The sequence below is a fragment of the Triticum aestivum genome, chromosome 2D, assembly GCF_018294505.1.
Source record: "Triticum aestivum cultivar Chinese Spring chromosome 2D, IWGSC CS RefSeq v2.1, whole genome shotgun sequence".
Classification (NCBI taxonomy): domain Eukaryota; kingdom Viridiplantae; phylum Streptophyta; class Magnoliopsida; order Poales; family Poaceae; genus Triticum; species Triticum aestivum.
The window spans coordinates 653330290-653342978 of NC_057799.1; the positions used below are offsets into that span (position 1 = coordinate 653330290).

General features: G+C 44.0%; 1 pseudogene; it reads right to left on the reverse strand.

The window, feature by feature from the left end:
* Window positions 1-10004: 10004 nt before the first annotated feature.
* Window positions 10005-11019, reverse strand: LOC123056203 (chitinase 2-like; annotated as a pseudogene).
* Between the last annotated feature and the right edge of the window lie 1670 nt (window positions 11020-12689).

Genomic DNA, 12689 nt, shown 5'->3' on the forward strand with positions numbered 1-12689 from the left:
CATTACTACGCAGGACCATGTGACCAGGTCTGCTCTCATAAATAGACGGAATGGGCCGATCAACCACGTTCGACTGATAAATTAGTGAATACGCGATGAAGACGTGGTGGGATATCCTTGCAAAGAAACGTAAACTATGAGACTCCTACAAACAAAAATGCATTGCAAAATCTTGTAATTTTAGCCTAAAAAAAATCTGAAATATGTCTTGCTAGATAAGATCGATCATTGATTCTCATAGCAGGCAAGGCAGCGGGGTAGGGTACGATAAGATCGACCAATAATTCTCACGCTCGGGCCACTAATAATCAACCACTAACTTCAATTCTGGCCACAGAGCAGAGCCTGTATGTGGTTGTATGTTGTTGGGCTACTCTACATTGCCACTCGTATGTGGACAAGATACCTTATTTGTTGACTCAGTATCTTACAACTATCTAGTCTTTTTATTTTTTGCGGGATTAGAGGTATCTAATTGCATTTTGTTAGATTGGAAAAATACCAAGAAACTATATGTTTACAAATTCATCATTTCTAAGAAGCATAAACTATAATGATCTAAATTGGCATAACAAAGATATTTTTTTTTTAAAAGCTGTTTATAGTACTTAGCCAATAGAGTAAAATCAACACACAACCATCACAATCTGTGTCACACAACACAAAAAACCACCACTTTATAAAATATTGCAGAATGCATGACACTGAGAAATTAACCGTGGCAAAAAACATTGATGGTATATGCTAAGCATTTGGATGATGTCACTAATTGACCGGGCCCACCCATCAGGCTGAGTTGGTAGAAAAAATGCCACGCAGGCAAATTGGCTTGGTCTTCTTCTTCTTCCTCCTCTCCCTTTCTTCTTGGCATTTCTTCAAACACTACATGAGCAGCCCTTCCACCTCGTATGCCAACCCCTTGGCGTAGTCCAGGCCGGCCCAACATGCACCTACCTCACGGACCGTACCCACATGTCTGTCCCCTGTCGGATCCATGTATGTGGCGCCGACACCACCTACATCATCCCCGGATCTGCCCCATGCGCGGTCAGACGAGCTGGAGGAGGCTGCAACCTGGCAAGATCACCATGCTCTACCACGGGATGGCGGTCTCCCCACTACTGGACGAGCTCCGGTGGAGGACGGGGCCTTCCCACCACCCGATGATCTACAAAGGAGGATGGTAGCCTCCGCACTGCCCGACGAGCTACAGAGGAGGATGGCGGCCTCGGACGACACTTCTTCACTTGTCTACTCGACTGCCATGCCGCCGTCTTCAATGAGGCGTGGTGCGCGGCCAAGGCCATCGTCGTGAATGTCATCGAAGAAGCTATTGGTATTGGATTTGGCTATGGAGGAGGACACACGCTTGAAACTACTAGTATTATGGAATATATATAGTATCTAGAAAAGGGCCTAGTGTCTAAATAGGGATATGTGAGTAAAGCAACTAACGTCATGGAACCCCTGTCCCTGTTCCTGAAGTACCAAAGCCCAACCTGTAGCAATTCAAACGGTTCTAGTGCAAGGATGCATGTGGTATGTATTGCATCTCAAAATTTAAGGAAGAAACTCTTAATTTTTTAAGATATATACCTAGACATTTGTGAAGCATGTCAATAATATCACATGCACGAGCTGGTCTCTTCTTAGGATTGAAGTCTCTGGACTCTAAATTTGTCTCGTAGCATTCTCATATTCGATCGCATAATGTATCTCGTTGTGATCTCTCCAACCCACAACTCCAACTTTCAAGTACCCAAAATTTTGTAGTCTTGAGGTATGATTCAAATGTATCAACTCCATCTTTTCATATAAGAAATTTAAATATTTATGGTATATGCCAACCATATACATTCAGCAATTTTTTAGCTTACTTGGATTGTGAGACTTTGTTACGCTTTTTAATAATATGGCATGCATCGACTGATGCAGAGGCTGGAGGTTATCCTCCTTTTCGAAAAAATATATATATTCAGCCATCAAACTAACAACACTTTTTTTCTTTCTGAAAAGTACAATCTGCCCCAAGTAGTCAGATCTATCACCATGTAAAATTGAACTTTCAGAAATGAAGCATCAAATTAACAAAAATAAATAAAAGGTAATATGTTGTGTTGATTCTTTTGCATCCAATTTGTGCTTTCCACTATTAGATGTTCTTCCTCCATAAATGATATTATGTCAAATCTCAAACGAAAATGTAATGGAAATATGTGAAGTCGAATCGTGACAATTATTTTGGAGTCAATTCTTCTTAGCCAAAAATGATATTGAGTTATTATGTTTGTAGCAGTGGCAATATATTTTCCATACATCCGTAGTAGATTAGTAACCCTTCTGTCCAGTCAGTATTTCTATCATAATAACACCGAGACTATACAAAGTCAGCACTGCGTGTGATTACATCCCGTTCACGAAGTTCATGTGCCAAATATCCACTGTATGAAAATATGAAGTTCCGTCAATTAATGTAATCCCTTCATTTTTATTTACTCCACATATTAACTTAATCTGAAGTCAAACTTTATATACTTTTAACAAGTTTGTAGAAAATATATTAACAAATACGCCACCAAATCAATACCATTGAATTCATCATTGAATATATTTTCACATCATATAAAATTATTACTGTAAATGTTCATATTGTTTTCTACAAACTTGGTCAATCTTTATAAAGTTTGACTTCAGTCAAATCTAATATGAGGAGTAAACAAAAACGGAGGGAGTTCAACGATAGTGCAATATAAATAACATAGGACAAATTACCGAGCTTCAATAAGTGAGTTAGCTTACATTGTTGCTACTGTAGTTTTGGTAATATCCCAACTTTGATTTTCGTCAAAACATCTTGGTAGTTCAAATCGGTGATATCGGCAGCATGTTATCGTCAAGTAGTATATTGGCGGGTTTCGGGTCCAAGTGAATGATATGGTTATCATGAAGCTACTGTAGACCCTCACAAATCCCTTAGATTGTTTTATGACATGTTCCCCACTCGGGATATGCATCTATAAAGGGGATAGGAGAAATTAGGTTTATTACATGAGACACTTGATGCATTAACTTTTGAATACCAAATGATGCATGTTACAATTTGTAGTACATGAATATATAAAATAAAGAGAAGCTTATACGATACATGGTCGTACCGATGATATACTTATCGAGACTCCCTTTAGGTCTATACTCAAAGTAAAGCAGTTTTTGGTAGTCTTCAGCACAATATCCCAAAAACCTTACACATTTTTATGCTTTACCCGCATCAGGCATTCAACCCCTCGATGAAATTGTGTTTCATCCATAAAAGCATTGGATAGCCTCTTCATGGTGACCGCGCTATCATCAAGTATTCCCTATCACTCACATGTATGAGCATATGTTTGAGTTTCCAAATCAAGCGTGATTAATACTAGAACACCTGCGTTATGCATACTACTCCCTCCGTTCCAAAATAGATGACTCAACTTTGTAAGTACAAAGTTGAGTCATCTATTTTGGAACGGAGGGAGTACCTTGTAAACCATTGCAAATCCACTGCTTCCAATCTCCCGGTCCTCGGAGAAACTACGTGTGATGTCCTCAATACGTGATAATGGCAGGGTCTTGGAGTGTGTGGTTTCATCAACTAACATCTGCTCTATGTCAGTTCCTGTGTTACTACCATTTCGTTCCAATTGCATTTATCATGTAATTAGCCTGTAAAGAAGAACAAAACCATTATGAATGCACTACAAGAAATACTTTCAACTTGAGACCATCACTATTGGTCACTGAATGGTCATTGTTTTCCATCTGTGACCTTTTTTTGACCAAAAAAAGATGGTCAAAAGTTGGCCATCGTAAACTAAAATTAACGACCTTCTTCGGGATAAGGTCGTAGACGTTTACGGCCAAAACAAAAGGTCGTTGAACCAACGACATTTTGTTTTGGTCACTGGCTGTCTGCCAAGGCCACGTCGGATCCGACGTGGCAAAATTGCGACCAATTGAAAAGGTCGTAAATTAGAATCGGCCCGGTCCAATTTGGTGTTTTACATGGGCTGAGCCCAACAATTCAGCCTTACATATATTTTTTTCTTATTAATTTCGGTCAGCTATATGGGCCAGGCCCAACTATTCGGCCTTTTTAATTTCTGGGCCATGGCCTTTTTGCCTCAACAGCTTCAGTTTTTTTTGCACTAGTCAAATGGGTCCCAATTGTCAGGTTTTGGTAAGTGGGCCCCAGCTAGCAAGGTCATATTCTTCATATTTCAATTTAACAGGAAAAATATAACCAGTATTCAAATTGGCACAAACAAAAAACACACGTAATACTCCAGATTCAGTACAGAGCTCCTATTGTACAAATAACAGGTAATAAGCTCTAACATATACTTTACAAGCTCTACACGTAATAAGCTCTAACATATACAAGCTCTACCAGAAGCACTACAAGTGTAATAATTAGCTACAATCTCTTAAAGTAGGCAATCACGACTACAAGCTCCACATTGTAATAACAAGATACGATTACAAGCTATGTTCTTCAGCATGGAGCTCCTTCGATAGCGATCGTAAACTAGGCACCTGCTCCTGTCAGGACTGGGCTAACAGAACGGTGATATGCCCTCCACGGTCACCCTATTAGATGAATCAACAGAGAAGAATTAGCGTTAAAAAAATCAGCCGAATAGAATTAGAAAAACTGGAACCAATATACCAAGAAGAGACCATTCAAAAAATGACAGTTATTTATATTAGATTGACGACACAAATTCAGCTAGTACCATACTTTTTGTTCTCTAGATAGCTAAAATGAGATACTCATTCATACAAGAAAACAGAGACACGATATGAATATGAAATGAGATACTCATTCATACAAGAAAACAGGGACACGATATGAATATGCATTGCACATGTGCGGGTCGAGCAAAAAACTTCACTGCAACAAATTGCGCCTAAACAACAATACCATTCTACTACCGCAACCACCATTCAACAGGCAAGATTTAACATTACTAGTCAGAGCACGCATACTCACGAGAGAAATAAAGGGAGCGAAGAGAGATACCAAAGGATGATAGCATCGCGATGATCTGGATTGAGTTGGCATCTGTGAGGAGGTGAATTAGCGCCATGGTGTGCTTGATGACGCACACGGACCATCTTGCCACCGTTGCTTCCATGCGCTCGATGATGGGGGTACCAGTGCATTCAAGTAGAACAAAAGCACCATCGTTAACCCACAACTTCAAGTACAAATTAAGTATGTATGAAGTGACAGCAAAAACAAGTTGAGAAAAACACAGAAAATAACTACTTCATGTCATGCAGTGTTCAAACTGAATGAACATATACAAAGTTCAAACCACAAAAACATATACATGATATTGTCCTATAGATGAAAGAAGAACGACATTTATAAGGCTAGCCAACCTTAATAAAGACATACAAGAGCAACTGTTCTCAGGTTATCCTTAACATGGTGGCCTAACTTATACTTAATTTTGAGCAAACAGTACATATGAAGACAGTAAAGAAAGACAAAGGTGCTAGAGCTAGAAATTACTGGTGATACTAGTAGCATAACCATAATACAATATGGAATATTTGTTGTGTGGATATATACATATAATTGGCCATCACTGTATCTTCCAAATTAATAGTTACCACAGCAAAAACCTAGACAAGAGAAGATAACTTTAACAACATAAGGTGAGATAAAAGATAGCAAACAACACATGTCAGCCATCAATTTTTATTCTACTGAACCAATTGGATAACAGCCACCTATTTCTAACAACTTCACTTTAACTTGGGAGGAAACTAACAAAACCAATTGATAGTCAAGATTCTACTGAATCTTGGCGCATCAAGCAAGCAACTTAATTGGCAAACAATGAAATTTAATCAAGCATGTAAGCAAATTTGGAGTAGCAGCAAATTAACATCAGGACCACTAAAACCAAGCACATCACAAACCATGGTCCTGGAGCGTCACTTACCCCATCACGAAATTAACATAACTGGAAAATCCCAACTTCAAGGTGCAAGCTCTCCATCGCCAATCATGACCATTTAGCTAGTCGTACAACTTCGTGTACAAGTCACCTGCGCCTAAAAGAAACACCCAGCCGCCACATGCCATGGTTAGTCAGCAGCTAGCACAACATAATTAACAGCCAGCTAAAGCTTAATACAAGATCATATTCATAGTTGGCATGCATCAATACAGGAATCTACAATGTTGGATAAGGTGGTAAAGAAAAACAGAAATAGTGGAGTTAGAATCATATGCAGCACAATGAGAAAACAGAACAATAGATTTAATGTGTATATATTCTGGTGACTCTGCCAATTGTTATGATACACTCATGTGTGTATATTCTGATGTGCCATTACCATTTAGCCAACAACAACATGGACATAATACTAATTACCTATACAAGGCATCATACTCTCCATGAGAAGGCCACGGTTACTCTTTGGAGCAGTATGAGAAAGACAAGCATTGCGTCCTTGCCCTTTACTCGAGGCTCCAGGACACAATAACAACATCAACACCCACCTTTTTTGCTTGAACACACACCTAAACTAGGGACGCAGGAAACAGAAAGGCTAAATTGCGCAGACACCCATCTGGACCAAAATCAACATTTTTAATTTTGTTTATGAAAACATGCTGGTGATATTATATGCCAACGGTATCTTTACCTACAAAGAGAAATGGGACATACCATAGAATCCCCTCGTGAACAGCAGGAAAGAATTGGCCAAGAATGTCCAGTGTGCCTTGGAGTACACCACGCTACGAAGTGTGACCCATGCCACTGAGATATGGTATGATCCTGATCCTCTAGGAACCCTCATTCCTGAGGATGTGGACTTTGTCAGGTCATACTATGAGATGCCTGATGAGGATGTCGACCCAGATAAGATGTCTCCTTGGCTGCTGCGTATTGAACTGAACCGCGAGATGATGGTTGATAAGAAGTTGAGCATGGCTGATATTGCAGAGAAGATCAATCATGAGTTTGATGACGACTTGTCATGCATATTCAACGATGACAACGCAGATAAGCTCATCCTTCGTGTCCGCATTGCAAACGACGAAGCTCCTCCGAAAGGAGGAGAGGCACAGGGTGAATCTGCCGAGGACGACGTCTTCCTCAAGAAGATTGAGGGGAACATGTTGACTGAGATGGCCCTTCGAGCATTCCAGATATTAACAAGGTCTTCATCAAAAAGGGGAAGGTGAATAAATTTGATGAGAAGGAAGGTTTCAAAGGAGAAGAGGAGTGGATGCTTGATACAGAAGGTGTAAACCTCTTGGCCGTCATGTGTCATGAGGACGTTGATCCTTCTAGGACAACAAGTAATCATTTGATTGAAGTGATTGAAGTTCTTGGCATCGAGGCTGTCCGCAGGTCCCTCTTGGATGAGTTGAGGGTGGTGATATCTTTTGATGGGTCTTATGTGAACTACGGCATCTGGCCATTCTCTGCGATACGATGACGTACAGAGGTCACCTGATGGCGATTACCAGGCACGGCATAAATCGTAACGACACAGGGCCCCTCATGAGATGTTCTTTTGAAGAGACGGTGGATATCCTGCTTGATGCTGCTGTATATGCGGAATCCGATTACCTGAGAGGTGTCACCGAGAACATTATGCTTGGCCAGCTTGCTCCTATTGGTACAGGAGGGTGTGGATTGTATCTGAATGACCAGATGCTGAAGCAGGCCATTGAGCTCCAACTCCCGAGCTATATTGACAGTCTGGACTATGGTGTCACACCGGCGCGTTCACCCTCCGGGACACCGTACCATGATGGAATGATGTCGCCATTGCTGAGCCCCGAATTTCCGGGCTTCCCCCTCACAGAAGCTCAGTTCTCGCCGTATGTTGGCGGCATGGCGTTCTCGCCCATGCCGTCGAACTACAGCCCGTCCTCTGGGGGTTACAGTCCATCTTCTCCGGTGTTCAGCCAGGGCCAGGACACAGTTACAGCCCCACTTCTCCGTCATACAGCCCCGCATCGCCCAGCTATAGCCCTGCATCACCATCATATACGCCTGGCTCTCCTTCCTACAGTCCGAGCAGTCCATCATACTCTCCAACCAGTCCGTCATACTCTCCGACATCTCCGAGCTACAGCCCCCACATCTCCTAGCTACAGTCCAACCTCTCCGGCATACTGCCCCACTTCGCCAAGCTACAGTCCAACCTCTCCGGCATACTGCCCGACATCTCCTGCATACAGCCCGACCTCTCCTGCATACAGTCCGTCGTCGCCATCTTATAACCCAACGTCGCCATCTTATAGCCCGACATCTCCTTCATACAGCCCGACATCACCTTCATACAGCCCGACGTCGCCATCATACAGCCCCACATCTCCTTCATACAGCCCTACATCGCCAACTTATAGCCCGACGTCGCCTTCATACAAACCGACATCGCCCTCGTACAGCCCAACATCACCTGCATACAGTCCGTCATCGCCTGGTTACTGCCCAACGTCACCGAGCTACAGCCCTACTTCACCGAGCTACAGCCCTTCTTCGGCCAAGTACAGTCCTTCAAATATCTATTCTCCAAGCAGCCAAGGATGATGAGCCCGTACAGTCAGACTTCTCCAAACTACAGGTAATTCTGTAACTTCTGTTCATAGACTTTCTGGTGGTATTCTATTCATACATTTTTAGTTTTCTTTTCCGTAAAGTGGATAGCCCTGGCCTTATTATCGGTTGATGCTCGAAGCAAAATACTTGTGCTTATTTGTGCTCACATATCTGTTTCTGCAGCCCGACCTCACCGTCCTACTCGCCCACCTCACCGTCGTATGCGCAACCAAGCCCGTCATACAGCCCCACAAGGTGAGCCGAATTTCAGTTGATCATCCTCCTTGTTTCAACTTAAAGAACACCTGTTGCTGTGACAAATACAATGGGTTGCCTAACTCACTGCGTGCATGCTGCAGCCCGATCACTACCTCAGGATCTGGAGGACCTAGCCCAGATTACACCCCAACTTCTCCAAACTACAGGTAATTAAATTAAGTGCGTAATCAGGCTTATCTATCTCGTCGATCTGCCCTTGATGGAAGCACACCATTGGTTAGCTCTTCTGATGATATCACTTTTGAGCATGCAGCCCCACTGCAAGCTACTCCCCCACCGCACCGGGCTACTCGCCGATATCCACCGAGCCGCAAACTAGTGACAAGGACAAGGAGATTGCTCCCTGAAGCCACAACTCAGAGAAAATTGCTGCTGGCCACTAGCTGCTGTTCTTGTTTCCTTCCGCGTTGCCAGAACGGGCCTTGGGTTTGCTGCGCTTGCCGATAAATTGCTGCTGAACTTGAGTTTGTTATGTATGATAGATGTTGTGAGTGACTCCCAGTAACTGGTTGTTGAGAATTTGCCAATTGTACTTAATAATGCGCGTTGATCGGATTGTTATGTTAAATGATGTTGGTTGATCGGATTGTTATGTTAATATTTCCATTGGAACTTCTTATTATTTTGCCAAGTCCTGCAGATTTCCTTATGGCTTGCTATGCGTTTGGTTGGCCTTAACTGTGCTTTAATGTTTTGAGCTGCACCATGTCCTCGATTTCCTGTGAAGCTCCCCCTCTTGTGCTAATTTCTATCAAACTTCACACCTGAGTAAGGATTAAAGGGTTACAACTTGTACTGTTACTGCTGTCAGGTACAAGTTTTTTTCTCTAATTTTCATATTACTTGCACAATTTTTTTGTTTAATTCTCTGAAATTTTCGCTGTTTGCTTTGTGACCAGGTATAGACCTACTTGGCTAGAGTTATGCATACATGGAAGACATGTTTTCAATAAAGAACCTGTGATCGGGTGGAGCGATGCTCACACACAACGGCAACTTTATTCATCCATTTATTTACTTATAGACTACTCCTCGAGATTATTTATCAGTATCACATTGCACACAGGCATGCATCGAGGACTGACGCTAGATTTAGATCGTAGTATGTTGTTACTGCGTCACTTGCTGGATCAAAAGCCCCTCGACGAAGGGCCTCTGGTTTGTAGCAGTCGAGGTTGCTCCCGTAGCCGACGCCAAGGATGTTGCAGTAGCGCTGGTAGAACCTGATCCGGTCGGCAACACGGCTGTCCTGCCCCCCTGCCGCACTCGAGCCCCTGTGATGATGTTGGTGATGACGCCGTACCCGGGCACCCTTCCCGCCGCATTGTCTGCGGCCGTCGGTGTCCACTGGCCGGTTGATCACGGACGTGGTGAGGACGGCTTGTTTGCCTTGTGGCGTCATCCAGAAACCACACGCCGTCTTGAACGACACCGTGGCATCGGTGGCCACAAGGTCTGGGTTGTTGAGCAGGTCCTCGGCCGATGGCGCGGCCCGCAGGGGCCGTAGTTGTAGTTCCAGGAGAGCATGATGGGGCCGCGGCCGTAGTACTGCCTTCCTTGCGCGCAAGGGCCACTCTGACGATGGCTGGCAGTAGTCGGGCGGTGAACCCAGCTCCCGGCTTGAAGCAGTAGCCCAGGAGTAGGGGCCGTCGGGCGCGGTGGCCACCCGCCGGTGGTCTCGTGGGAGGTCTGCCCGAAGAAGGCTGCCACCTCCTGCTTCCGCGTCTCGGTGCTTCCCGGTGGTGCCGAAGGCCGGGAACGCGGCGGCGGCGGCCAGGAAGCGTCGTACGTTGTAGAACCCGCCGGCATCTGAAGCATTGGCTGCTGTGGAGCAGGAACTGCTCGAAGATGTCCCTGGAGATGATGGACGACACGCCCCCGCCGGGGCTGGGTCCGGGAGGGGGTGGGGCCGCAAGCCGCTGCACTGGCTCTGGCAGCCGGCGCCGCAGTAGTGGGAGGTGCTGCCACAGTAACCGAAGCGGCTGCAGCAGAGGCAGTTCGGGCACGTCGCGCCGCCGGCCTGCGAGCCACACTGCTGGGCGCGGGCCGCCGTGGCGAGCGCCGCCGCCAGGACCACAGCCAGGATGGCCGCCACCCCCGAGGCTCTCATTCTCAGTATAGGCATGGTCGGATCAATCTTGGTGCCGGATAGATTATGGCGCCAACAAGTGCCGCTATTTATAGATCTCTGGTCTATGATCAATTCTATGTGTGGAAAATCGGTTGGAGAAAGGGCGTGCTGCTCGTTGGTTCAAGTCTGGACATGACATGTCACGAGTTCCCCGTTATCATCTTCATTATCTACAGGACCATGTGCATGTCTTCTCTCATAAATTGTTGAAATGTAGCCAACAATAACCGATTAGCCACATCTGATTGATAAATTAGTTTCATACTGATGAACCATTGTGGCATATCTTCGTTGAACCATGTGGCATATCTTCATTGAACCATGTGACGAAGACGTTCACTGTTTGGGATTTGATCGTCAACCAAGAAGACAACAGGATTAGGCCTGCATGTTGTCCTGTTCCTAAAAGTTATAATGATCTGCTCAAATTTGGAGTCGTTGTACCTCCTACTAGGTATACACATGGGATTAGCTTAAAAAAGGATGATAAAATTAGCTTACTAAAAAAGAACATGTACTGCAACTTGCGAATGTGTACTATAGTGTATTACACAAGGGTCACAGGTAGCGCGGGCCTTGGCCTTGGGGCTATTGGTGTGCCTGGCCGTCTTCCAAGGTCTGGTGGGGCTGTTGTGGGTCACTCTGGGTGAAAGCTTAAGTCTTTGACAAGGGGCGATGACGGCGGCGACGAAACCATGGGCGTCGTTATCCTTCTCAAAGGCGTCTTCGAAGAGTTCTCCCACTAATCTCCGGATTGTGGGCAGGTTGGTGTGGAGTTTCGAGTTGGCTGGTGTTGGTACTGCTTTATTAATTTAAATCCGAGCACCCCTTGTGCATTTTATCTAAAATAGATATGTTATCGGTGCGAGGTGCTCGCACATTCCTAGATTTATTTCAGGATTTAACGACTTTATTTTTTCAGTGGTAAGTGATGTTCCCAACAACAATAACTCACATATGGTGACTTCGTCAATCTCAAGACTCATCGCCTCGGTCTCTTGGAGATACTCACAGGGATGGGTGTGCATGCATGCGCTCGTAGATGTGAGTGTGTGCACCTGTGAGAACCTGCACATGTACTGTTTCTCTAAAAAAACAATATGCACTCCATATTTTATTCTAACACATGCTACCATCTATGAAATGGCTATTTGATGGGCGACTAGAAACGTTCAGAATCAACAGAGTTGTACTGTAATTTTCCTCCATTAATGTGAGTGGCATGTAGAAAAGACGCAAAGTCACAGTGTTGTTGCTTCGATGTGTCGTTTAGGTCATCTCCAATGGCTACATGTAATGATGCAGCACAAAAATAAACAAGTTAAAAAAATCAAGGTTGTATATATGTATGTTAACCAGAAAATCTTGCACAAGCTGTGAGGTATAAATAGAGAGTAAATTTATACTTTTCTCTCACCTTCTATAGGACAACTTAGACACGCTCTATTCGAATAATTGAATGATGGCTTATTGGTTGATGACATAGACAATATTACCAACAAAGTAACACATGAAGTTGCTCTTAGACAGAATGGAGAGAGCGAATAATGGAACTGTTGGAAGGGTACCATAGATCCATATATAGTGTTGAAGTGTTGGAGCGAACCAAAAATGACTGTCAATCTCTAGAAACATTTCTGTGCCACCAAGACATCAATAACATT